This window comes from Symphalangus syndactylus, chromosome 17 (genome assembly GCF_028878055.3).
Source record: "Symphalangus syndactylus isolate Jambi chromosome 17, NHGRI_mSymSyn1-v2.1_pri, whole genome shotgun sequence".
Taxonomy (NCBI): domain Eukaryota; kingdom Metazoa; phylum Chordata; class Mammalia; order Primates; family Hylobatidae; genus Symphalangus; species Symphalangus syndactylus.
Window position 1 is genome coordinate 53,109,326 of NC_072439.2, and position 27,765 is coordinate 53,137,090.

Here is a 27,765-nt window from a genome sequence, read left to right on the forward strand (position 1 = left end):
AGCAGTGTTGAAGTCAGTGCAGGGTAAAGTGTGGCACAGCCTTCAGTTAATGTTAGGAATTGTAGAAAGGCAGATAATGATGGACAGAGGCTGAGATCTCTTACCACCACTCCTTCCCTCTCCCCTACCCACTTAGCAGTATATCATGGTGACTTTTCCATTTCAGTTTTTAAAGTTCTGCCTTTTTCTTTTGAGTAGTTCCACTTCATTTCACTGAAGAAAAGAATCATAACCATTTTTCTGTTACTGGACATTTGGGTTATTTCATTGTTCACCGTTTAAAGATCTCTGTACTTGTATTTCCTTGTTCCCTCCACATTCCCCTAAAATCTTTGAAGGTTGGGTTTTGAGATTGGTCTTCAGTACAACTGCTGTAATTGATTTCATTATTTTGTAAGCACTTGTTTGCTGTGACATCAAAAAGAGTTTGTGCTCACTTAGCATAAAATTAAGTAATTATTGGACATGCCATCTTCTAAATGGAAGAACTGAACTCTTCTCACGAGGGCAATAGGAGTGTATTTTGTCAGGTAGGAAAGAAGAAACTGCTTAAGAGCTTTTATTGAAAATGCCTTATGGCCTATCTCAGAAATTCAAATCTGAGCTCATTAGTTGGCTTATGATTATATAAAGCGCACATCTCTAAGATAACCATAACCAGTATGGAGAGTTTTCTCATTTATAGTTGATGGGGTTTCTTTCCCCTGAAATTGTTTCCCTCAAATTGCAGTTTAATTTGTGTATTAAAAACTGCTCTGTCATAATCAATGCTGGGAGCAGGAGCCTCCTGTGACCTTCCTGCCTGTGGCCCCTACCCCAGCCAGCTGCAAGAAGGAGCTCTAAAAACAAATTGAGTCTTGCTACTCCCTTGCTCAGACCCACCCAGTGTGTGTGTGTGTATGTGTGTGTGTGGTCTCATCACGCTTAGAAAACATCCAGAGTTTGATCATGGCCTGCATGGCTCTACATGACCAACTGGCCCTGCCTGGTTCCTTGACTGTACCTCCTGTGGCCACTGCCTTGCCCTTCTCTTGTAGCCACACTGGCCTTCTTGCTCTTGCTCCTCCACTTCAAAGATAGCACACCCATCTTCTCCATTTGCTCTTTCTCCCTCTTTGTCTCCCTTATTTCTGTTCTGATCTCTCATCTTCATGATGGTTTCTTCCTCTCACCCTATTTTCCAGTACTCCCCATTGTGTCCTGCCTCCAGCCTGCTAGATTATTCTTCAGTGCAGAACCACTTAGTATGCTGTGTGTCGCCAGCACCTAGAGCAGTATCTGGCACAGTGGAAGTATTCAGTTAATAATGGTTGAGCTAATGAAGGAATAAAGGGGAGCTACTCGCAGAATATAATGTACAGTGCTCTATTTTGAGACTTTAAATAGTCATCATGGAAACTGAGTAAATCTTTTAGCTTTTAAAGTTAAAAAGATCAGGGAAATGAACCTGTTCAGTTTATTTTTCCCAGTACAGACGTGGAATTTCTGAGAATTTTTTAAAAAGCAGAAGTTTCACAGACTGATTTCTCTTTTTTGAGTATCATTATCTTCTGCTTCTTTACTCTTATATTTGTGTCTTACACCATGAGAGCCTTTTTGAGTCTTTATTCTCATCTCAACTGCCTACTTGCCAGTCACTGCCATCATCCCCCCATCTCCTCTCAAATCACTGATGACAGATTTTCAGTATATTCAGGGTTTCTCCCTAAGAAAATAGGCAGTATACAGCAGGCTCATCATAAGAATATTCCTTTTTATACGGAGGAATCTGAGTAGGTTTTAAAATGTTTCTTGGCTGGCTTCTGGCAGTCCTCACAGGCCTTCTAGGGGTTCCAGGGAGACGGATGGTGTCTCCATCTCAGCCTCACCAAGAGTATAGTATTTCTGGTTCTATCTTATGTATTGGTAAGATTGTGTTTGTATAAAAAAATTTCTCCCTGCAAATTAAAGTCAGAACACCTATGAAATTGGAAGGGTCTCTTGGTCCTTTTCAGGGAATCATGGAAAGGCTTGGAACAAGGTCTTGTGGCCCTTAGAATTGAAGATGGCAGGCAAAGGGCATCAGTGCTGGGCAAGTCTGACTGGTTCTGGTTCAAAGAGGCATTTAATTGTTGTCTGTGCCTTCAAGTTACTCAGTTACAAGAGTTCCTGAGCTACTGACCTAGATTCGACTTGGCAGTGTGCACAGGTGCCCTTGGGTTTGCTGCCATCTTTCTCCTTTCAGTTCCCCTTTCTCCTTAGTGCTTTTGTTTGCAGCACAACATTGTTACGGCAGCTTTATGCTAATGATGCTCTTGCCTCTGTGCATTTGAGGAAGGCTCATCTGATTTCTGTTAAATAAGTAGATTTCCCTTCATGACCTCAATTTCCAACGTATTCAACGTCTTCTATTAAAATGAGGACATGAACTTATCAAAGCCAAAATGTTAACAAATTTGTGAAATATTTGAACCCTATCACTGCATGTATCTGGTAATCTCAAACAGAAGAGACTTTTAGGATCACATTTACAGTACCGTCCAGATAGAAAGCAGCTTATCGTGGAGTGAACAAATTTAACTTTAAACACAGGTTGCCTAGACTCTAGACATTTTTAAAATTGTGTTTTTACAGAAGCAGTTGTGTAATAGTGCAGTCCTTTTTAAAAATCTCATTTCAATTTTGACTTCCACCTTAGCGTTAGCTATATAAGAGATGGGGGTTGCTGTCTTATTTTCCTTGAACATTCTTTCCCATTCTAGTACCTTGAAGATTTTAAGTAAATGAAGGAGTGGATGAGCAAGTGATATGAATGTATCACTGGAAAGGAACTCCAGCCATGGGAGGAAAGCTTTGGGACTTGGTGGCTTGGCACGGGGAAAAATAAAGCATACATGCAGGAAATAGTTAGCTGCCTGGTAAGAAGAAAGGCTAAGGTCAGAGCAAAAAAGTGCTGTAGATGTCCTACGAAGGGAAAACTTCCTCCTGGGAAGGAATTGGTATGCTGTCATGCCCAGTATATTGTAGGATTCTGTAACTTTTATAAACCCCCACCTTCACATGAAGTCAATCCAGTCTGTCCTGGAGTGTTTTCAGTATGGTTTAAAATGGATTTTATGAGATGTTTGGATTTACTTTATACATAATGTTGACAAATTACATCTATACGGTAAAGTACATAAGACTTTTTCCTAATTTAAAATTGTCTGGGCAGCTCATTCTAGAGTGCATTTCTTGCATGTTAGAACTCCTTACATTCTTGAAGTGAAGTTTATTTTGACTGTTACAGGAACTATTAACTAAACACTTCATGGAAGATGTGACTTATGACAGTATTCCTTACTGGGAGGTTTTTGCTTTCTTTATTCTTTTTGACCTTTGGCTGTGAAAAGGATTGTACATTGTCATTTAGAAAGGCATAACAATAATGAAGTGCTATTAAGGAAATGGTAGTCATTGAAATACTTCATGAGAAAAGGAATTTAAGTGTATAACATAATCAAATTTAAGTAGCTAATCACAAATCCCCTTTTCTCTTTAGAAAGAAACAATATCAAGGTTATATGATACTTTCTCTTTTTTCACCCAAAATTCTAAGCCACTATTGATTATCCCTGAAATGTTAGCTTGTGAATCTGGGTAATTGTTAAAAACAGAAAAGTGCAAGCTACAAATGAGAACCTCCGTCCTTGCTTAGAAGTAAATAGTTTTCCTATGAATTTAAAACATTTTTTTAAAGCCACCTAAATCCTATAAAATAATGCCAGTGTTTTAGGCTATAGAAAATGTCTCTTGAGAGTAATATCTTGTAACACTTATTACTTATATATATAAGTCAGTTTTCAACAGAGCTGCTGTGAATTACTGTTTTATGGCCTAATTCATTAAAAAGAATTGCCTAATTGTGGTGTAGAAACTTAGGCACTAAGGCAGAGTAATAAGAAAGGAACCTTGCTAAACATGGAGCGTGTTTTGGCTGAATAATATCAAGGAAACAGCTGTCAAAATATAGTATTTGAGAAAAGCTTTTTAAAATTTCTTTGTATGTAGAGTATTTTATCAATTGCTTAGTACTTATGAAATGCGCTGTTATCCTAATTTATGAATTTCTCCAAATGCCAGTAAAATGGACAAGGGTAATTTTTGCTCTTTTCAGTCTTATGCATTCTTAGTAAAGTCTCAAGGAAATAGCTGGAAATGCTCTGTTTTACTCTGCATTGGGTGCATTGGGTGGTAGTCTTTAAACAGTAGGAATAGTTCTATGTTTTGAGTTTACATGTTTTCAATACAAAGCATTAGTAAAACACTTTTTAAAGCTACCTAAATCCTATAAAATAATGCCAGTGTTTTAGGCTATAGAAAATGTCTCTTGAGAGTAGTATCTTGTAACATTTATTACTTATATGTGTAAGTCAGTTTTCAACAGAGCTGCTGTGAATTACTGTTTTGTTCCCTAATTCATTAAAAAGAATTCAGTCTGTGCTAATGACATGGTAATTTTCTAACATATATACAAAAAGGAAGAAAATATGGTGAGCCTACTGCTCTCCATTTTCTGTGCTGAGTTAAACTGCTATTTGTACAGAAATGAAACTGGATTATTCATTCCTGCACTAGTCAAGGCATGTCCTAGGGCGGGACCATAACATGAGTTCTAAATGGAAGCTTCCAGGTTTCTCCATTTTGTCTAATTTGTGAGTTCATTCCTATTAGTGGTTTTTTAAATCTAGAATGTTACTGAGGCTGAGCATAGAGCCTTTAGTAAGCTTTGAAAACACATTTCTTCTAACCTATGGGGCATTTATAAGTGAGTCAGCAGTGTTTACAAAGCACTTGTTCTCTGCTGAGAGCTATTAACAGATGAAATGGAGGAATCAAGGAAGCAATTTAAGATGTATCATAGACCTAAAGGTAAAACTAAGACCACAGAGCTTCTAGAGGAAAATGTAAAATACTTTCCCAACCTTCAGTTGGTTTTTTAGTATGCAAAATTTTTTAGCCACAAAACAAAAAAAATTAAGTTTTCTGAGCGTCTTCCTGACGAGAAAGAATTGTGGTCTGGTTCTTGAACTTTCCTAGCAATGTGACCCCCAAAACCAAGACTACTTCCTGCTCTGAGACTGGAGGAGACATTGGCCTCTCTGGGCTTGCCGAAGAAGGGAGAAAAAGAACAGAAAGAAGCAATTGAATATGTTGATGACGTACAAAAGGAAATACAGGCCGGGCGCAGTGGCTCACGCCTATACTCTGGGAGGCTGAGGCGGGTGGATCACCTGAGGTCGGGAGTTCGAGACCAGTCTGACCAACATGCAGAAACCCCATCTCTACTAAAAATACAAAATTAGCCAGGTGTGGTGGTGCATGCCTGTAATTCCAGCTGCTCGGGAGGCTGAGGCAGGAGAATCACTAGAACCTGGGAGGTGGAGGTTGCAGTGACCTGAGATCGCACCATTGCACTCCAGCCTGGGCAATAAGAGCGAAACTCCCTCTCACACACACACAAAAAAAAAGAAATTCAGAGACTTAATGAACAAGCCAGTGGGGAGATTGTGAAAGCAGAACAGAAGTATAACAAATTCTGCCAACCATTTTTTGGAAGAGGTCAAAATTGATTGCCCAAATCTCAAATTTTTGGGTAACAGCATTTGTCAGCCATCCACAAGTGTCTACATTACTTGGGGAGGAAGACAAAGAGGCACTGTATTATTTGAAGAGTTGAAGTGACAGAATTTGGAGGTATTAAATCAGGTTACAGAAATATTTTTATTTTGATGAAAATCTTTAGTTTGAAAATAAAGTTATCTCCAAGGAATTTCATCTGAATGAGAGTGGTGATCTATTTTTAGAGTCCACTGAAATCAAATGCACATCTGGAAAGGATATGATGAAAACGTTCCAGTCAAACGCAGAGTAAAGTCATCAGGAAGAGGCAGCATGAAGAACCAGAGAGCTTCTTTACCTGCTTTACTGACCGTTCTGATGCAGGTGTTGTTGAGTTAGGAGAGTTCATCAAAGATAATACTTGGCCAAATCCATTACAGTACTACTTGGTTTTCACTATGGATGATGAAGAAAGGGAAGGAGATAAATGATGAAGAAGGATGGGAAGATATTGATAAAGAAAGGGGATAAGGATGAAGGTGAAGAAGATGAAGATGATGATGATGAAATGGAGGAAAGAAAGGGGGATGAAGGAGAAAATGACTAAATAGAACACTGATAGGTTCCAACCTTCCTTTTTAAAAATTTTCTCCAGTTCCTGGGAGCAAGCTGTCGTGTGTGTGTGTGTGTGTGTTTTCTTGGGCTCAGCTGCCTTGTTCTTGAAGTCTCTTTTTCTCTACACCATGGTTCTCAACTTATTTGGGGGGACAATAACTTGAGCAGAATACAATGGGAAAAAGATCTCTACCCCTTTCCTTTCCAAATTCATTTTTATCCCTTCTTTTCTGAACGAAAACTGTATGGATTCAATACTACTGAACTCTCTGGGGAAAAAAGAAAAACCTCCCTTTGCTCTGCTGGAAGTTGGATGGTGCTAAGCCCCTGTGTAGTAGTGCACAGAATTTTAGCGCTTTTCTTCCTTTCTCTGTGTATTAGGCTCAGAACACTGTGTCTCTATGTGAATATGGATAGTTAGCATTTGCCAACATGTATCTGTCTACTTTCTCTTGTTTAAAAAAAGAAAAAACAAAAAATGAGACTATGTAAGTTCAGCAAAGGGTGAGTTTGAGATGTTTGGGTGGGTTAAGTGTGTATTTTGACAACATGGCTTTTCCTTTGGCATATTTAATTGTGATGTTTAATGGACATCTTTGCAGTTTAACATGACACGTTTAAAATAAGTTTTCTCCTAATGATGACTCTTGCCCTGCCACTCGATGGGACAATCCGCAGAACCTGCAGGATATTATTTAGAATTCACATTCTCTATTGTACTTTTGTACCTGTCTATTTTAAAATTTTCTTTTTATTTCACTGGAAAGGAAAGATGACACTGAGTTTTAAATGTTAAAAGTGTACAAGTTGCTTTGTTAGAATAAAACTAAATGTGTACACATACCCAAAAACCAAAAAAAAAAAAAAAAAAAAAAAAATCCCCAAATTTACAACTTTCGTTTTTTTTGTAGACACCGTTAAGAAAGTGAGGGCAAGCCATAGATTGGGGAGTAAATATTCACAAAAATATCTCTGTTAAAGGCTCAGACTATTTGAATAATTTTCATTACTCTATAATAAAAAGACAAACTCAGTTTCTTAAAAAAAATGCTGAAAAGACGTGAACAAATAATTCACAAAGGAAGCTGTTTGGTCAAGGAGCACATGAAAAGATTCTCAGCCTCACTTGTCAACAGGGAAATACAAATTAAAGTAACAATAAGGTAGTACTTTCACCCATTAGAATGGAAAAAAAACTTGACAATGTTAAGAATTGACGAGGAAATAGAATAATTGATACTTTGATATATTTTTGGTTATAGTGTAAAATAGTAAATCTACTTTGAATAACGGGTCACTTCTTATCAAGTTAAACATGTTGCTTCCTTGTGACCTAGTAATTTCAATCCTAGGGGTTTACCCAGGAGAAATGAAAGTGTACGTCCATAGAAAGACTTATATTAGAATATTCATAGCAACTTTTTTCACAATAGCCAAAAGTTGGGAACAACCCAAATGCTTATCAACAGATTAAAATGGGTAAACAAATTGTGGTATACTCATAGAATACCATGTGGTGATCCGGAGGATGATACGGGCCAACAATATAGATAAATCTCAAAACATGCTGAGCAAAACAAGTTAAATCTCAAAACATGTTGAGCAAAACAAGTCAGACACAAACGACTATGTACCTTGTGATTCCATTTCAGTGTAGTTCTAATACTGGTAGAACTAAGCTCTAATGAGAGAAATTAGGAATGTAGATGGCTGTGCCTAGAAAAGAGAATGATGAAATTTTTGTGTTGGAAATACTATTTATCTTAATTGGGGTGGTGATTATATGGTGTCAAACCTCATTGAACTGTACACTTAAAATCTAATTTTCATTTATTGTATGTGGTTTATACCCCAATATAAATTAGGGGAAAAAGTCAAAGGCACAAAACTTGCTCTTGAAGCAATACGGATGTTGAGCATACACAGAGCAGATTGTAATGTGTGTGTAAATGGTATAGGATGCTTGAAAGAGGGCAGAAGTGACAGTGTGTACCACATGAGCTTGCAGGAAAAGGCAGGATAAACAGAAAAGGCTTTCTGGACAATAGATGGTTTGTGCTGTGTTTTGAAGATGCAAAGAGGTAAATGTTTTTAGGACTTGGGGAGAAGATTTCTCAAATAGGGTCAAGGTTTCTCAAGTCAAGAGGTCAAGATAAAAATAAAACAGGACATGTTTTTGGGCCAATAAACATAAATTGAAGTTGTTTTTCTACTCAGTGTATCATTCCCATAGTTATCAGTGTATCATTTCTCATATATATGTATCATGTCCCTCTTTCAAGACTCATCTTAATTCTGCTCCTTCTGTTCTCCAGGTGCACCAGCACACAGTGGTATTTCCTCCTCCCAAATTCCCATTTTTTAACTTATAAATTAAAAGCACCATTTAATTTTTCCTAGATTATATCCTGTTTTTCAGTGTGTATCTTCTTACAAAGTGCATACTCGGGAAAGGTTGTTTGTCCTCTGCCCCAAGTAATATATTGAGTACGCAACGAAATCCTGGTTAAGATTTGGTGGGTAGAGGTTGACAGACGTGCAGGAGGTGGGGACATCTGTGGATATGGATTGAAGTGTGGAGTTGTAGATTCTCTTCCTTGTATGAGTGTTAATGGCTTTAAGGTTTTGACTCTCAACTATGTACCAGGCATGATAACTCTTACAGCCATTCTTCTAGGTGGTTTTGTTCTGTTTTCTACAGATGAGTCAACTGAGCAGGGAGAGGTTAAGGAACACACTGGAATTTTGAATACAAGTTGAGTATCCCTAATCTCAAAATCTGAAGTCCGAAGTGCTTCAATATCCAAAACTTTTTGAAGGCTGACATTACTCTCAAAAGAAATGTTCATTGGAGCATTTCAGATTAGGGATTCTCATCTGCTAAGTGTAATGCAAATGTTCCAAAATCTGAAAAAATCTGAAATCTGAAACACTCCTGGTCCAAAGCAGTTTGATCAAGGAATATTCAACCTGTATATCTCTTTGGCTTCCATTGTTCTTATAGTCATCAGAGCACCACACTATGTTACTGGGAAAGAAGATGATGCCGGCAATGACAGCAATAAACATTGATTGTGTTTGTTTTTTTTTAGATGGAATCTTGCTCTGTCACTCAGGCTGTGGTGCAGTGGTGCGATCTCAGCTCACTGCAATCTCTGCCTCCCGGGTTCAAGCAATTGTCCTGCCTCAGCCTCCTGAGTAGCTGGGATTACAGGCACCCACCACCATGCCCGGCTAATTTTTGTATTTTTTTTTTTTTTTTTTTTTAGTAGAAACGGAGTTTCACCATGTTGGCCAGGCTGGTCTCAAACTTCTGACCTTGTGATCCGCCCGCCTCGGCCTCCCAAAGTGCTGGGATTACAGGCATGAGCCACCGTGCCTGGCCTGATTGTGTTCTAATGCCAATTACTGTTCTGGGTAATTTATGTATATAACTCATTTAGTCTCCATAACTCAGTAAGGAAAATGAGCCATAGAGTTGTTAAGTGACTTTATTAAGGTTCTATTAGAATAAGTGGTGGAGTCAAGATTTGAAGCCAAAAAGTCTCATTCTAGAATGCACACTTTTCATTATTATGCTATACTACTTGGCATTGTACACATAGGGATTGGTTGTCTTCCTTAGAACAAGGCATATACCATTTCTTAATTGGGGTAGGAGTGGATTTAAATAAAAATTGGTGATGCGGACTGTTGTTTCCAAATCATATTTAAGACCCTCATTTTTGTCCATGCATATAGCATTTATTGAAAACGTCACTGTGTTATAAGGCTAAGACAGAGTCTGTTCTTTTGAGGGACTTTAAAGTGTAGGACTGGGTCTGGATTTTTTAGATTTCTTAGTTGGGGTAGGAGTGGATTTAAATAAAAATTGGTGATGCAGACTGTTGTTTTCAAATCATATTTAAGACCATCATTTTTGTCCATTCATACAACATTTATTGAAAACTTCATGGTGTTATGAGGCTAAGACAGAGTCTGTTCTTTTGAGGGACTTTAAAGTCTAGGACTGGGTCTGGATTTTTTAAATCATGTGGCTTCTAAAGCATTTTAAAGTTCTCACACTACTTGAACTAAACTGAGAAACTGGATTTGACTGGCAGTGTGCTAAAGTCGTGGCTCATGAAAGAAAATTGGTGCAGATATCTAATGAACCAACCCATACTGAGAAAAAAGGCCTCGCTGCCACAAAACCAAAAGATTAAGCAATGAATGTGCACTTTGTATTTCAAATGAAAATAATGTATTTAAGCTTTCTAAAAATAATTCCTACTTAACCTGTTATTTTGGTTAACCTGTATTTTTCCTTAACTAACTTGCCTCAGTGGTATCAGTTATAAGGACGGCTGCTGTGTATCAAACTCAGTGATAACAGGGACAGCTGGTCTGACATCTTAGGTTTTCTTTTTATCTCAGACCATATCCTCCCTCTTCCTTTTTTCACTTCTGTAAAGGTAGTGCTTATAGGCATATTTATAGTGGGGAAAGGGGCAGTGAAATCCTTGTGCAGAAACATAGGTAGGCAGTTTTGGGGGCCAGGAGAGAAAGAAAATTCAACACTAAAGGCCACCTCCTAGGACATTTAACTGAACTAAGTATCATTTTTCATATTCTGTTTTTGTCATCTGTACATGCAGGGCTATCAGCTCCCAGCTGGATTAAGGTTAGGGATTTGGATCTAGTCGGTAAATGACTTCTGATGAGATTAGAATCGTCTCCAAATCCCCATTAAGGAAATAAAAATGTAATCTTATAAGTTATAATATGCCCAAAGATTGTTGTCATAATTGAATGACTATCAATTCCTAGGAGTGATGATGTTAAGGTTTGTGGATATGTCTGTTAGAATGTAAGCCACCAGAGGCTCAGAACTTTTTCATCACACCATCCCTCCCATCCTAGAATGCTGGCTGCCTCATGTAAGGAATAAGTGTTGAATGAGCAAATGGCTGAAATATCCCTAGAATGAGAAGGGGATTTCATTCATCATCTGTAGCAGGATGGAAATATTCTTAGATGAAGCCTTGTATGAACTCTCCTACCAACCTTTGACCTTAGGGCTGGACTCACTGGGAAGATTGCATCAGCAACAGGTGAGTTCTTTCCAGCCAGGTATCTCTCCCACTATAGAAGGTGGCACATTTCCCATCTGCTTGGTATAAATGGCTCCTAGAGTCTAGAGGCTCTGAGTGATGTGATGAAAATAAGTGTGTGTGTATGATCCTGGAAGGTTTCGAGGATCAGATTTTTTTTCTAAGTGATCACACCACAAGTGTACAGATCGCTTTGGGCCAACCTCAGAAGGCCGACTAACTGATCTTTTCCTCTTTTCTGTGATATCTTAACCTGAACAGCAGATGTCATATAATTGGGTAAAAGCCAGCACCTGTCCCTGGCTGTTCTCTTATTTGAATGATGAGGGGTCAGAACATGATATCTAAGGCCTTTGATGCTTTTCAAAAATAACAGATGGGAGGTTTCAGTGAAAAATAAAAAGCTAGCAATTTAATTTATACCGAGTAAAGGCAAAAATTTCAAAGGAATCTAATCAGATCTAAAAGCATATGACCAGTATTTCACTTTGACTTTAAAGAACAGGTGGATTGAGAAGCTTTGCTGTGGTAAACTTGGTGTTTCAGTGAATTAATGTAACCAAATGATTACTATAAAAATAGCATTCATTAATTACAGATTTATCCTTTTCAAGGGTGCTAGGGAGGAAAAGAAAATTCCCTGTAAAGAAGAACCAGAAAATTTAGTAAAGAGGGTTTTGGAGACCTGATTCTCATGCTACTTAGGAAGCTGGGGATTTAAAATAGATTTTACATAGTTTGGTTGTATGTATTTTTTCTCATCAAGATAGGATATTTGTACTGAAGTTGATTTATCTAGCTTTGCTGCTCAGACTTTTAGGAGGCTATGCATCTTTAGTATTGCGGGGTGATGGTGGGGAGGCTATGGGTGTAGCACCAGACTTGAAGCTAATTTGAAATCCCAAGTAGTAGACAGCATCTGACCAATGAAATGCCTTCTTAGCATCCAGTGTGAACTGGCAGGGTGATCATATTGATGATCATAATTAATTTATTATACAGTCAAGGACACTTTTGAGATAGAAAGGAGGCACTATTTCCAATTATGCCCAGACAACAGGTGAAAACTGGAGCTGTCCCAGGACATGGGGTCACCCAAAACTGAATGTGCAACAGAATTACCTGGAGGGCTTGTTAAAAGAGATTGCTGGGTTCCACCCCCATTGTTTCTGATTCTGTAGGTTTGGGGTCAATAATTTGCATGTCTAACAAGCTCACTGGTAATGTTGATTCAGCTGGTCTAGTATCTACACTTTGAGATCCACTGCTCTACCCAAACAAACTTGGCACTCTTGTACTAATATAATTTTCAGTTAAAGGAAAGTCTCCTTATTGTCCATCATCCTCCACTAGACAGCCTTCTGCAGGTGAGGATGCTCATGACGATGGCAGAATATGCTTGTGTTGGTGTCAACCTACCTCCTGGACTGGTCTGTTTTTGGTATTCTAGAGACTACTCACACTGGGAGGCTGAAACAGCTCACTTGTGACGGACCTAACTTCTAAGGAAATCCTGGAGCCAAATGGAATAAACCTGATGACTTCTGAGTTCTTAGAGCCTTAGGCTTAGGGAAGCCTCAACATCTAAATTCACTCAGAAGCACTTTATAGAGTGAACGTTCTTCTAGGGAACAGTATTCTTCTTCTGTTCAGCACTTTAGAAGCATCATAGGTGGCCTTGCTCAGGATAGTCACACCCTCTGTACCTGCTTCAACTGTGAAGTGGGCACCGTAACACTTTAGGAAATTATACTTCCTTCTCTGCACCCTGCCCACTTCCCCTGTGTCTTCATGCTTTGAGTACCTTGGAATCTCCCCACTGTTTTTTTTTTTTTTTTTTTTTTTTTTTTTTTTTTTTTTGAGATAGGGTCTCACTCTCTCACCCAGACTGGAGTGCAGTGGCCCGATCTCAGCTCACCACAACCTCTGCCTCCCAGGCTCAAGCGATTCTCCTGCCTCAGCCTCCTGAGTAGCTGGGATTACAGGCATGCACCACTACTGCCCGGCTAATTTTTGTATTTTTAGTGGAGATAGGGGTTTCACCATGTTGGCCAGGCTGGTCTTGAACTCCTGACCTCAAATGATCCACTCACCTTGGCCTCACAAAGTGCTGGGATTACAGGTGTGAGCCACCATGCCTGGCCTCCTTGTTTTTCTTTTTTTTCCCAGACATGGCAATATAGAGTTCATTCATATATACCAGTGTGTTAATTGTGTGCACACAATTGTATGCATGTTTGTATATATAGTGTTCATAAATTTTATCGAAATATAAAATTCATTGCATATTTACAAATCATAAAATATGCCATTTTGGTATTTTCTGAGTGCATTGTTTTCTTTTTAACTTAATGGCTAGGTTTTTTTTAGTGCTAAAACTGATTATCAAGTTTGTATGTTTTAGAAAGATGAATATGCTAACTATTTTTTTACTAGCGTGATCTTTGATTCATTTTCTCTGTAGGATTGATTGTCCTTGGTTAACAAAAATATGTGTAGACAAGATGGATTGCATGGGCTTGGTTGAATAAGCTGACATTGTGGGTCTGTGCTAATTCTCCTGAATGTAATTTAATTTATAATGTTTAAAGAACTGTAAGTAATTTAGTTGATTAGTCATAGACTATAAATAAGTAGCATATGAACTCAAATATTTGCTATGCATGGGACAGATATTTTTGTGATTTACAATTTAAAGCCATTTTATTTTAGTAGGTGTTAATGGGGTTAACTTATCCTAATAATGACAAAGATAAAAATTTTTACCTATATGTGTATTTACAAGTAAATGCAACTGTATATCTGTACACATATGCAATTGCAAACAAAAACATACTGACCTAAGTATTATGCTAATCGATTTTGTAGTTTTGAGAAGCAATTTTAATACACATTTACGAGCTTTTGAAATGTTTGTCCTGGATGAATACCTTTTAAACATTTTCTTTGATATCTCTTCATCACAGATATATTTTGACAGCCACGACTGGAAATCCTAAATCATAAACGATAATATTTCAGTATTGGATCCCCATGTTAGCATGGGGAAATATATTAATATGCCAATTATAGTTGTCAAACAAAAAATAACCTACTGAGAAAAATGTGAGTGGCAATGGTTCAGCGTTCCTCAGCTTTGTTGCTGCCCAGCTCAGAAATCTTTTCTGTTCCCATGTACCATTCACATACACGCAAGTCGTTTCATGGAAAAGCTGTTTTCTTACCTGCGTCTAGGCCTTCATCTGTTAGAGTCACGCTTCACTCATTTTGAAATACCTCTCAATGTAGGCTCCAAGGTAACACTGTTACAGAGTTCTTGCTCATCTTCAACTATGGATGAAAATCAGGAACTTGACAGAAACCACAAGATAGTGGGTCCCTCTGCTGCTGTTGTCAGATAGAATTTATTGAAGACTGGGATGTGGAAACAAAGAGGAAGGAAGAGACGTTTTAATCTCTGTGGGTGTCAGGCTGACTTCTGAGCTAGTTCCTTTCCTCCAGTAATGCAAAAACAGTCCTGCGTTTTTATTTCTCCTCCTCCTTTTCCCAACATCCCTACATCATCTGATGCACAGCCAGGCAACAACCTGTTTTCTTTTCTAACCTTTGCCATTGTCAAATTCAACATGTGGTATGAGGTGGAGAACTGATGTGTAAGATATGATTCTTTCTGAAGCACCCTCAGAGAAAATTGTCAGCAGCTTCACAGTATAACATGCAGAGATGGGTAGTTGGAGCTACCTGGAAATGCGAAATTAACAGAATAAAGAAGTATTTTGACACCAATGTCGACATATTCTAGATAAGAGGTGTTGCATTGTCATTTTTCCCACATGAATTTTCCCATATTTGAACATTACTGATAAATAGATCACAAGTAGGACTTCAGATAAACTCCTCGTGTGTTAACATTTTGGTGTTTGTGCTGTGTTACTATTTTGAAAGTCTTCATATTTTTAGTTCCTTTCAGGCTCTGTAATATAATTGGTGATGTCCTGCAGTGCTCCACTGTCTGTCCCATTGACTATTAGTGCCATTAGATTTGGAAGTTCTCAGAAGATGGCTACAAAGTCCTCTTCAAAGTGTGTAACTCAGAACCAGAAAGAAAGAAGACAAGGGAGTGAAAAGCTTACTTTATAAGGCTCCTGCATTTTAAGTGTATTTACTTAGGCTGTTCCATTGCCAAATTATGGGTAACAACTAGTGAAGTTAAGCTTGCCTTAAAAACGTAACTATACATTTACAGTTATAATAATTATAACTGGCTTATGACATGCCAGTTACTATTCTAGTTGCTTTATATGTACTTGCTATGTAGGAGGCAGTGTTATGGACGTTGGAGATGGAGTAGTGGCTAACACATACCCAAACAGTTATTTCCCTCATGAAGAGTATTTTCTTACTTTCTGTCTCACAGACTTACTAGTCACTATTGATCCTTGGCAAAGACCTGTAAGACACAGAGCTTGTTTAGAGAAGTTCCCCATTTCTCCCTGCCAGAGGGACTCTTCTTCAGACCCCCCGAGGGCCCCAATAGTCCTCACTGATGCTTTGATTGAGGGGCTAAGAATACTGATGTGCATAGAGAGGCTTGTTAGCTTCAGCTGCAGTGACATCTGGTGGGTAAATAAACTTAAGGACAAGTGGAGGTTAGGAGTTGCTGCTAGAGCCTGGTTATTACCAGGGTGCATTGCAGAGTCCTCCAGATGTAAACATTTTGCTGATTAAATGGATGATTTGGATGAACAGTATCTCTAAGCTGCAACTCTTAAGACTTCCCTGATTTATTGCAGGAGATGCTGTTTACTCTGACCATCTCAAAAACACCCATTAATTGTTCCAGGTCCCTTTTGTGCTTCTTGACTTCCCCGTGGGGTGTTCCACATACATGTTATTGAGTATGACTGGGGAGAACCTGGTAATTTCTTTGACTGGAGCTGCTTGCTTTCCTCTTAATGCCAGGAGTTGCAAAGTCCAAGGCCAAAAGGATAGCCTTTCAGGTGGTCCCCTCATGGCAGGTGGTACAAATGGGTTGGACTCTATGTAAGACACTTGGGAATAGAGGGATTATGGAGAAATGGAGAGCTAAAGGGCCCACCCAGGGATCAGTTGTGTCTGGAAGCTTGCCAGAGTCATGGGCCTCATCTTGGGATGAGCCAGTGTCTTCAGAACATTAAACGCTGATTTGCATGTACTGTTCTAAACACTCTGTCTGTTTTAACTTGATTACTCACAATGACCCCATGAGTAAAGTAGGTCTGTCTACTACTTCTTCCCCACCTTTTTCTTAATAGACAAGGAAACTGAGGCATGGAGATGTTACATCAGGTCGCTGGAGCTGGGCAGAGCCTGGAGCCTGTGCACTGCTACTGCCTTTATGTGTCTCCTCTGATTTCATTTGTTGGTGTCTAAATCGAATACCTTACAAACCAGTGTAGACCTGATACCCTGTGGGCTAAAACGAAACCTGACTGTGCACTGTATTGGGCTTGTGAGCAGTCAGCTTGTGACCTCTGTTCTGTGGTTTTATTGGCACGTAGCAGGACAAGGATAGTGAGGGGTGGGGAGGGGACAGACAGCCAGACACTTGAAAGCTCATCTGGAAAGATTGGATTGTCTCAAATGCACATACTCATACACTTGATTGAAGCGTACTCTGTCCCTACTAGATCCTTTCACAGCCAAAACACCTGGCAACCCTTGGAGAAGTAACTATTCTTTTTTTTTACAAGTAAGAAAATAGAGCCTCAGAAAATTTAACTAACAGTTATTTAAGCTAGAAAGTAGCAGGGCTGGACTTTGAAGTAGTCTTTAGGTTGTGCTGGACATTTTGTGGATATGCTTAAATCACAGTTGAGCTTGTACACATTTTCTTTTATTAGAATTGGAAGTAAGTATTAATGTTTGAAAAAATATTTTAGCCTGACAAACAATATTTATTCTATCTTCATATGTTTTTGAAATTAGATATTTTAGGCTGGGCGTGGTGGCTCACGCCTGTAATCTCAGCACTTCGGGAGGCCGGGGCAGGCAGGTCACAAGGTCAGGAGCTCCTGACCAGCCTGACCAACATGGTGAAACCCTATCGCTACCAAAAATACAAAAACAAAACAAAAAAAAGTTAGCTGGGTGTGGTGGAGTTCGCCAGCTGATCCCAGCTGCTCAGGAGGCTGAGGCAGGAGAATCACTTGAACCCAGGAGGTGGAAGCTGCAGTGAGCTGAGATCGCAGCACTGTACTTCACCCTAGGCAACAGAGTGAGACTCCGTCTCAAAAAAAATAAATAAAAAATAAAAAGATATTTTATTATGACTTTTAGCAACATAGGTAATGACTCTTTTCAACACTAGAGACCAGGCATAATTACAACATAGCCAATAACGACATTATAATTAAAATAATAGAAGGTCTGGTCCTTGTGTGCAAGAATCTTTTAAAAAACAAAATCTAAAATAGTCAATATTTTCCTTTTATCTGTGGTGTTTTGATTTGTGCTAAATAGTTCTGAATTCCCATTTCCTTTTGTGGAATCCTAAGATTAAAGTACTGTGATTTCCTCCTGACTAATCTTTTTCTCAGAGCCCTCAACATACCCCTGATATGACAACCACCCCTAGCCCACCCTACGTGCTCACACATTCTCCAATACCATTTCCAGGCAGGACTCTGCCTTATTAGTAATAGGACTGGTTATATATAAACATCCCTTGTGTATTCATACTACAAATAGAATGAGTTTAACACACGTAATCCCCAAATATGTCTGTAACTGTTTCCAGTCAGTTTCTATCCAGCCCGTCATCAACTGCACATAAATAGCTGGCTGGCTTACGTCTTGATTCCATAAATGTCCTATTTTGCTCCTTACCCCAGAATTCAACTATGCATAATTGTTACCATAAGTCTTTTGAAATCATTTTTCTTTAAGTACGGACACAACTTCATTGTTACTGCCCTTCCCCTGCCTCTCCCTGGTTGCTTTATTGAGCATAGTGAGTAAGACACCAGCGCACCCAGCCTCGTCCCCGCTTGCTCCCTTGGAGACTTGTTCATGTGAGCCCTGTATAGACCTTATTCTTTTTCATAGCTTTGTAGTATTCCATAATTTGTTTAATCAGTACCTATTGATGGATTTTCAGATAAATATGAACATTTTCAATGAATTTATTTTAACCATAGCAGATATTTGCTGGGTTATATAATTTAGTTTTTTTAGATGTTTTTTTTTTTTTTCTGGCAAGTTATTTATAATTGTGCATGTGTTTTATATGTGTTGGGGGGCATGGCTGCCAAAAAGATTTCACCAGATGTTGAGAAAGATGTTGACATAAGAATACAGAGGATTTTGGTAAAGGCCCGGTGTAAGCATTTTATGAAAGTACAGTGTACAAGGATATTTAAAGAAAGCATATTTGGAAATCGTCCTCTATAGGGTCTCTGAAGGAACTGGCATCCAAAATGCTTCTTGTTGGATGGCTCTTTTACTTGTAGAATGGGGGTGAAATTCAACTTGGTACTGTATTAAAAGAATGATGTGAGCCAAGGTTTAATGTTAGGAAAACCAGCAAAGGTGGAGCAGCGCGTAATGTGGGGCATCCAAAATGTCATGCTCAGGACTTCCTAATTTAGTGTGCCGTAAAGTTTTTGAGCTTTGTAGTAAAATAATTGAAAAAGTGTTTTGAAAAAATGTAATCTGATAGGAAAACATTGAATGCAGACATGCCTTTCTATGTTTCTCTATGTGAAGCATTCAGTTCTACCAGCTTGTTGATTTAGAGTAGTGGAGAAAGGGGGCAGAAATTATATCATTAAAATGTGATATAAGTCACTGCATTATAAAATAATGTCTTTTTGTTAAACCTCTTCCAATGAATGACAGGACATGGGACTTCATTGGCAATTGTGCACTTGCCTTCATCTGAGAATTACAATGGAGAAACAAATGCCTGGTACAATATCACCCGCTTCTGGTAGATTGAAAGAAGTAACAGTTTAAAAAAAAATAATAGGTTCAATTTGTACATATATTATAGGCAGTTCACAAAACCTCACTTTGGTATGGGTACTAACATTGAGTCATGGTTGATTGTCTAATCCCAATTAGTTGAAGTGTGCAAACCGATTTTCTGGATTGCTAGCATTAGATTGGATTTAAATCTTGAAAATCAGAAGGACTGAATCTCGGTTGATGTTAGCAGAGAATCAGAATTTAGAACTTTGTTACAAAAACAAAAACTTTTGTATGTGTATTTTCTCTTTTCAGTATTTTTTTTGGAAAGATGCTGAGGAAGCAGACGAAAGGATTTTCGTTTTCACCTTGAGGTCTCACAAATGTGTCATCTCTCATTATCTTCCTTTTGTTCCCATTTGCTTGCAAGACTCATCACGTCTTTGGACATGTCCCTAATACCTCAGTGTTGTCATTATTCTTCTCATGTGGCCTGTGTGGCTGTATCATGCCTGGCCGTCCTTGCTGGCTTTGTTTTGTACCCATGGTGTTCACTACCATAGTACGTGCTCAGAAGTATTTGTTAATTGAATATCTGTAACCAAAATATGGGGAATACAGAGAATATTCTCCAACTCCGTGCTCTGGTTCTGCAAGTAAAGATAAATTAGATAATGGAAATCATCTGAGAACAATGACTATGAATTTTTTTTTTTTTTTTTTTTTTTGAGACGGAGTCCCGCTCAGTTGCCCAGGCTGGAGTGCAGTGGCGCAATCTCGGCTCACTGCAAGCTCCGCCTCCCGGGTTCACGCCATTCTCCTGCCTCAGCCTCTCCGAGTAGCTGGGACTACAGGTGCCCGCCACCACGCCCAGCTAATTTTTTTGTATTTTTAGTAGAGACGGCTTTTCACCGTGGTCTCGATCTCCTGACCTCGTGATCCACCCGCCTCGGCCTCCCAAAGTGCTGGGATTACAAGCGTGAGCCATCGCGCCTGGCCGACTATGAATATTTTAAATAATATTATCCCAAGTGTATTAAATCATCTAATCACTTGTAGTTGTACTCTTTTGAACCCGTTTTGTAGATGTCTGAATCCCTGACCTGCATAATGATTCAACTTAGGACAGGTAACTAAGAGGATGACATGCTGCTTTATCAGACAGTTTATTTACTCGGTACCCTAACTGCCCAGCTTTTTAATACAGTGATAGAACAAGTTAGGAAAACAGGCCTTGGGGAGTCACTGAGTGAGCTGGAATGAAACTTAACGAATGTAGGAACATACTTCGTTTTTGTCAGATAAACTTTCCCACAGTTGTTCTGATAAACAGTGCTGCTTGTCATCCTGCCACAATGTGTGGGAGGAGCATGGCCTCAGTAAGTTTAAGGAAAGATTTGTGGTGTTGACTTTTCAGGGAACTTGACTGAGGGTTAACTGAAATCAAAGGAAGTGCTGTGGGTGATCACATGTAGAGTTTTGTTTGTTTGTTTGTTTTCTACCCAAAGAATAAGCCGCACCTGAAATTATGTAGGTCAGTCATCTCTGCCCAGCAAATGATTTTAGCTAAGCACACTTATTTTTATTTCTGGGTTGTGGGAGGATTATGTGGTTATCTTGGTAATTTAATTTCCTTGGTGGCCTGACTAGAATTGTGGTTTTAGGCAATTAATGCTGTAGAGAGCTGCATATCTTTATAATTAATAATTTGAGCACAACAGTTATTCTTAGGCTACTATGTATGGACCAGTTAGTTTAATCAGAATGAAGAATCAGTGAGGCCAATTTTTTTTTTTGTTGTTGGTTTGTTTGTTTTTTTTTTTTGAGACAGAGTTTTCACCCTTGTTGCCCAGGCTGGAGTGCAGTGGCGTGATCTCAGCTCACCACAACCTCCGCCTCCTGGGTTCAAGCGATTCTCCTGCCTCAGCCTCCCAAGTAGCTGGGATTTCAGGCATGCACCACCACACCTGGCTAATTTTGCATTTTTAGTAGCGACAGAGTTTCTCTATGTTGGTCAGGCTGGTCTCGAACTCCCAACCTCAGGTGATCCACCCACTTTGGCCTCCCAAAGTGCTGGGATTGAAGGCGTGAGCCACTGTGCCCAGCCCAAAATTTTATATTTAGTCTTTGAATGAGCCATTTAAGGAACAGCTGTGCTGGTTACCCTTGTCTAGTTCTTAGTGGTCATGAGGTGGTGCTATGGTCTGAATGTTTATGTCTCTCTAATATTTATGTGTTGATAAAAAGAAACAAAATAATGGCATTTGCAGTAACCTGGATGGAGTTAGACATCATTATTCTTAATGAAGTAACTCAGGAATGGAAAACCAAGCATATGTTCTCACTTACAAGTGGGAGCTTAGCTATGAGGATACAAAGGCATAAGAATAATACAGTGGACTGGCCAGACGTGGTGGCTCACGCCTGTAATCCCAGCACTTTGGGAGGCCGAGGCAGGCGGATCACGAGGTCAGGAGATCAAGACCATTCTGGCTAACACGGTGAAACCCCGTCTCTACTAAGACATACAAAAAATTAGCCGGGCGTGGTGGCAGGTGCCTGTAGTCCCAGCTACTCGGGAGGCCGAGGCAGGAGGAGAATGGTGTGAACCCGGGAGGCGGAGCTTGCAGTGAGCAGAGATCGCACCACTGCACTCCAGCCTGGGTGACAGAGCGAGACTCTGTCTCAAAGAAAAAAAAAAAAAGAGTAATACAGTGGACTTTGGGGACTCGGGAAAGGATGGGAGGGGAGCCAGGGATAAAAGACTACACATTGGGTACATTGTACACTGCTCGGGTGTTGGATGCACCAAAATCTCAAAAATCACCTCTAAAGAACTTCTCCATGTAACCAAGCACCACCTGTTCCCCAAAAACCTATTGAAATAAAAAAAAAAAAAAGAAAAAAACATGTTGAAATCTAATCCCCAATGTGTTCGTATTAAGAGGTGGGGCCTTTGGGAGGTGACTAGGCCATGAGGGTAGAGCCCTTGTGAGTGGGATCAGTGATTGTATAAAAGAGGCCCTTTGACCTTCCGCCATGTAAGGATACAGGGCACCATCCATGAGGAATAGGTCCTCACCTCACACGGAATCCGTTGGCTCCTTGATCTTGGACTTCCCAGCTTTCAGTACTGTGAGCAAGACATTTCTGTTGTTTATAAATTACTCAGTTTAAAGTATTTTGTTACAGCAGCAGGAATGAACTAAGAGAGGTGAGTTGTATGATGGTGTGTGGTTTTATGATAGGAGGATTTATTCAGAGCCCACCTTCTACTTGATTGGGCTTTGCAATCATCAGCCTCTCTCAGGAGAATCATAGACTTCCTGTGATCCCGCTGTTGTAGTTAGAGTACTCTGTGCCCTCACATGGCTCTACCTCCTGATGAGCTTTTCATTTAGTTGTGGTCTGCAGGGAGACCAGTGCCTTGGAAAGACAAATATAGTGTCTGTCTCTAAAGGTCTCTTGAAATCAATACAGAACATAAATTTTGTACCTACCAGTCCATAGTATTAGGAAAGATTTGTGATAGTTTTGCTTTGGAGTAGAGAAAAAATATAAATTAGAATTTAGATTATTTATTTCTTCTGCAAGCAAAAGCAAATATTCAAATTGGATGGGCTGTGTTCCTTCTTGTGGTGTTAAGCAAAAAACTTCAAGCAACAGGCACTAACTCAGAAAACTGTTCTCCATGCTCCTAGGAAGCATCCATGAGAGATTTTTGTTGAATAGCTGCTAATCCAGCATCCAGGGGTTCACAGTTTGTGTTAGCTCCATGGAAGAAGCTTCACAGGAGGGGGAGCTTCTCATTGATGAAACGGCTGGATTCATGGAGTTCTTTTTCCTTAAGCTGCTTGTTTTATTAGGTAATGCTAGCCTAACATAGACATATTTTCCTGTGTATTGTGAACATAGGGGCATATATTCTTGTTTGCCCACACAGTCCCAGTTGAAACCTGCTGTGCCAGCTCAGCAAGTAACACTTTCACTCTCAAAAGTGTCCTGGTTTTGACAATAAATTACACGAGCCATTCTAATTTATAATTATAAGGGAATAAAATGATAAAAAGTGTATGATTGATTAACTGGCTTAAACTAATGTTCTCATAGTTAGATGTTGTCTGTTATGCTTATTAATCAGTTTTTTCAGGCTTTAGTTGAGAGGGCTTCCCAGCTTCAACCCAAGCCTTAGAAAGTTACTTCTTCATCTCTAATTAGGGGCAATGCTAGTACTTCCTTATGGGTTTGTTTTGGGGATTAAATGGGTTAATACAAGTCGGGTGCAGGTATGTAGGGAGTGCTCAGTAGACATTAGGTATTTTAATATTATTAGAAAATAATCAGTCAATGTTAAAAGTTCTAGAAAAGAGTATGCAAAAGACTGGCAAGGAGCAGAAAAATCAAGACCTCAAGTAGTATTGCCATCACTGTAAATCATGGCATTTATTTTTCCTCTCTCAGATGGCACAAACTAAGAGGTGGGATCCAGGTCTGCCCACCTCCAAAATCCTTTCTTATCCATGAGACCAGACATGCTACCACTGGGGTTGAGCTACAGTGGGTACCAGGCCAGGCAGGGCAGAGACCTGCCTTGTCTATTTCTGGGGGTGGAGTGACAGGATTTGGTAAAAGGTTGTTAATGAGAATGAAGAAAAGAGGGCACTCAGATTTTCAGTTCAGGGGCCTGGGTATATGATGGTATTGTTAAATGAGTTCAAGGGTAAGGGGCCTCCTTGGATGGGGTGGAGACAGAAAGTGTTGCAGTCCTGGTGACAGCATGGACTTTGTAGTCAGATCCCGGAGCTTCAAAACCTGCCACCATCACTTCACTTCCTAGCTAGGTGTGCCTTGGTTTCTTCATCTGTAATAGGACATCTACTACATAAGGTTCTTGTGGTGATTTAAAGGTTTATTAAAAAGTAAAGCATGTAGGACAGCGACTGACGAGCACTATGTAAGATTTGATCATTATCACTATTTTTAACTTGCCGCTTTAGGGGTTTCTATGGGAAGTATATCTATATATCTATAGTTATCTTTCAAATGGCATTTGTACAAAACTTCAAAGCAGGCATCTATTGAAGCTTTTTAATAAACTTTATAGAAATCATTGCTTTCTTTTTTACCATTTTTGTGATTAATAGAAGCGGCCCAGAAAAAGTTTACCCTTTATTTATTAATAGTCTATCCCTTCCCAAATTTGGTTGGTACCTACTGATATCTAGAGGTCTGGGTTTCTATATTGCTTGAAACCTTGGTCATATTCTTCTCTCTTTCCACAAATGGCTCAGGAATCCAAATCAGGGTTCTCAATGTAGGCATTACTGCCCCAGAGAGTATTTGTTGATTTCAGGATCTTTTCTTGTTGTCCCTATGTTCAGTGGCTGGGGCCATGAATGCTTTATAGCATGCAAAGTATGAGGCACAATTCTTACACAGTGAAGAATTGTCCCGTGCTGCTGATAGGAGTGACCCATTAACTTTCCCATGGGTGAAAAACTTGTTCATCAATATCTGAGCTTATAATTTAAGTCTGTTTTACATATAAACATATTTTGTCTGGTTTAATATACAGCAGCCTAATTTTTCCAAGTATGTAGCTACTGTCTACTAAATAGTTTATTTGGAATCTTGTCAAGAATTATTTATTTTGGAGATCCACATCACTAATGGTAATAATATAAGTTATGTTTGGGTCACAAATATTTGTATCTGTTAAAATTCACATAATTAAATGTATAGATCCAAGCATTTGACCACTTCATGTTGAATAAATGAATGACATTATTTCAAATCATTGTGCCTAAGCATTTACATGTTACATTACATGTCACTATATATTTTTCTCTCTGTTTTTCCTTTGAATTATGATTATGGTTACATATACACTTACAGGCAGGCAGTCCTTGATTTCACAGTTCTGACATATATTTGAGTTATCATGATTTAGTTAAATAATACCAGTCTCCCAGCAACAGTCCAAATTTTAGTTACCACATTATATTAACTGTAAGTAGTTGCATAAAGTACAAACTTAATTGATAGCTCTCTAGTTCACAGATTGTCATGTAAATAACATACAGGAGTGGCCGATCATCTCACTTCTTTCAAAGTCTGTTGGAGATTGGTCACTGCACATCTGGTATTCAGTTCATGCACAGATGGCAGCAAAGTGTGTAGTTGTGTTGCCTCCTTGTTTGCCAGTAATAAACTCCATGACATTTTACAAAAAGAGATATTTGAAAGAGAGTATACCAACAAAAATGAAAGTTCAGGAGAGAAATGAAAAGTGATAATATAGGAAGTGAAATTTGAATCACAGGCATATGGAATTACAAAAGAAATAGCTAACCAGGGGAAGGTTAAACCTCTGTAATATGCTGTTAGATGAACTTAGTGAAGGCAAAGTTGTTAACATCTACAATGAACGGATGAGATATCCCAGAGTAAGTGAGGCTGACAAGAAACTTCACAATTAAGGAATTTTTGAAATATTTCATGACGTGGAAAGCACAAAGGATAAAGTGTTGGAAGTTAACTCATACTTGCAAAGGAACAGGACAATTCTATAAAGCATAGAAAAAGATATTCACTCTGTATTATAAGTTATATACTGAGAAGTCAAGAACTATTCAAAGACATATGATATGTTCAGGTTTTTTGCAAAATACATAGAGGTAATTCATCGTTGGGTAATTGACAGATGGCTTTCTATGTTATGAAAGATATTTTGCTTTAGGCTAGCAGTAACCATCTTAAGCATTGGATATAGCTTTTTAAGACTGTTTAAAAACTATCATGGCTTAAGGGGCTGATTTACATTCTGTATGCTAAACTTGTTAGCCTCAATTATACATGCTATGTGTTTGTCTGCATAGATACTTATGTAAATGTGTCCAGAATGTTGGAAAGTCTTGCATGTAACATTTAAACCTATACCTAGACTTGGAGACCCTGGGGAACCTAGTATCTATTTGCAGATTGTTGTTCATAGGCTGATTAAAATCAGATGTATGGTTCAATTCTAGGAGTTTCTGGGGAGTCTGTCCAGACTACAACCACTGAATTTTCTCGAACATAATTCTTTTTTTTTTTTTTTTTTTTTTTTTTTAAGACAGAGTCTTGCTGTGTCACGCGGGCTGGAGTGCAGTGGTGTGATCTCGGCTCACTGCAACCTCTGCCTCCCGGGTTCACCCCGGTTCGAGCAGTTCTCCTGCTTCAGCCTCCTGAATAACTGGGATTACAGGTGCATGCCACCAGGCCTGGGTAATTTTTGTATTCTTTTAGTAGAGACGGGGTTTCACCATGTTGGCCAGGATGGTTTTGAACTCCTGACCTTGTGATCCGCCCACCTTGGCCTCCCAGAGTGCTGGGATTACAGGCATGAGCCACCACTTCCAACCGTACGCTAACATAATTCAAAGAGAGGTTGGCCAGTTTACTTTTATTAAGAATGTTTGCCTAAACTGAAATAAAAGGAATTTACAATTTAATTCTGTATCTCGAGTTTCCAGCTAAGGAGAAAAAGAGATGTGTGTCTCTAAGGATGACATTTTTTTTTAATCATTTTTATAATTTTAGATGATTTCCTTTCATTGTGGCATATAAGAAAACTTTAAGAGTATTCAAAATGAAAGTTGCATTGAAAATGAATCTTATGAGTTTCTTGATAAACTGATGGAAAATTTTATTTGACACTGATAGTCTCACTCCTCCCTGTTCAATTCTGATGATTGAATTTTGTGTACTTTTGAAACTATAAATTATACATTTTTAAAATTTTTCTGTAAGTTAATTTAGAAAGAACAGTGTATTTGTAGCATTTTCCCATGAAATTCATGTTATTACAGCCTTGTTAGTTTTTTTTTTTTTACATCTGTAACAAAACTTCTTGACAGCATTAATTATTCTCGTCAAGCATTTCCATATTACATTGAACTAGGCAGCTGCAGGATACACATATGTATACATTAGCATTAATAAGGATGTTTAAAGGAAAACTGTAGCAAAATGCTAGGCTGTGTTACTGTGAATTGGAATGCTGTATATAGGACAAAAATTGAATTATCTTCACCTGTTTTGTGAATTTTACCACTAGATGGTGCTAGAGGACTGGAGAGTGTGCTGAATTCTGCATCTACTATGATACTTGTATTATGTTGAAAATCGAAAATGTTTGTTCTTAATTTTAGAAGTCATTTAGGGGTATCCAGAGATTCTTTTATGTATCATGCTGAGCACAGTATCTTTTTATATGGCATGTGCTTAGTATTTATTGATAATTGGCTTCTTGTGGTGTTTAGTCTGGAGGCAGTCTTTATAAGATTTAAATGGTTCCTAAGCTTTATTTTGTCCTTTTTTTTTTTTCCTAGTATATCACATTTCCTCATGGTGGTCATTCCTTTTTTTTATGTTTAAGCTGTACTCTTTTGTTTGCATGCGTGCACACACACAAAATTTTGACTTGAGTATTTAAATTTATGCATTGCCCTAGGCACCATTCTCTTGAAACTATGGTTGAGAAACAAAA

General features: G+C 38.7%; 2 protein-coding genes and 1 pseudogene across 10 annotated transcripts in view; 2 read left to right on the forward strand and 1 right to left on the reverse strand.

The window, feature by feature from the left end:
* Positions 1 to 14,838, reverse strand: part of P2RY14 (purinergic receptor P2Y14) — a 59,941-nt gene extending 45,103 nt beyond the window's left edge. Inside the window, exon 1 of the mRNA XM_063620257.1 lies at positions 14,513 to 14,838. The gene's annotated coding sequence lies outside the window, so the exon portion shown is untranslated. The remainder of the gene's footprint in view (positions 1 to 14,512) is intronic.
* The window catches only part of MED12L (mediator complex subunit 12L), a 344,195-nt gene that overhangs the window by 171,572 nt on the left and 144,858 nt on the right, over positions 1 to 27,765 (forward strand). The gene's annotated exons all lie outside the window — the stretch shown is intronic.
* Positions 1,585 to 6,268, forward strand: LOC129465184 (protein SET-like; annotated as a pseudogene).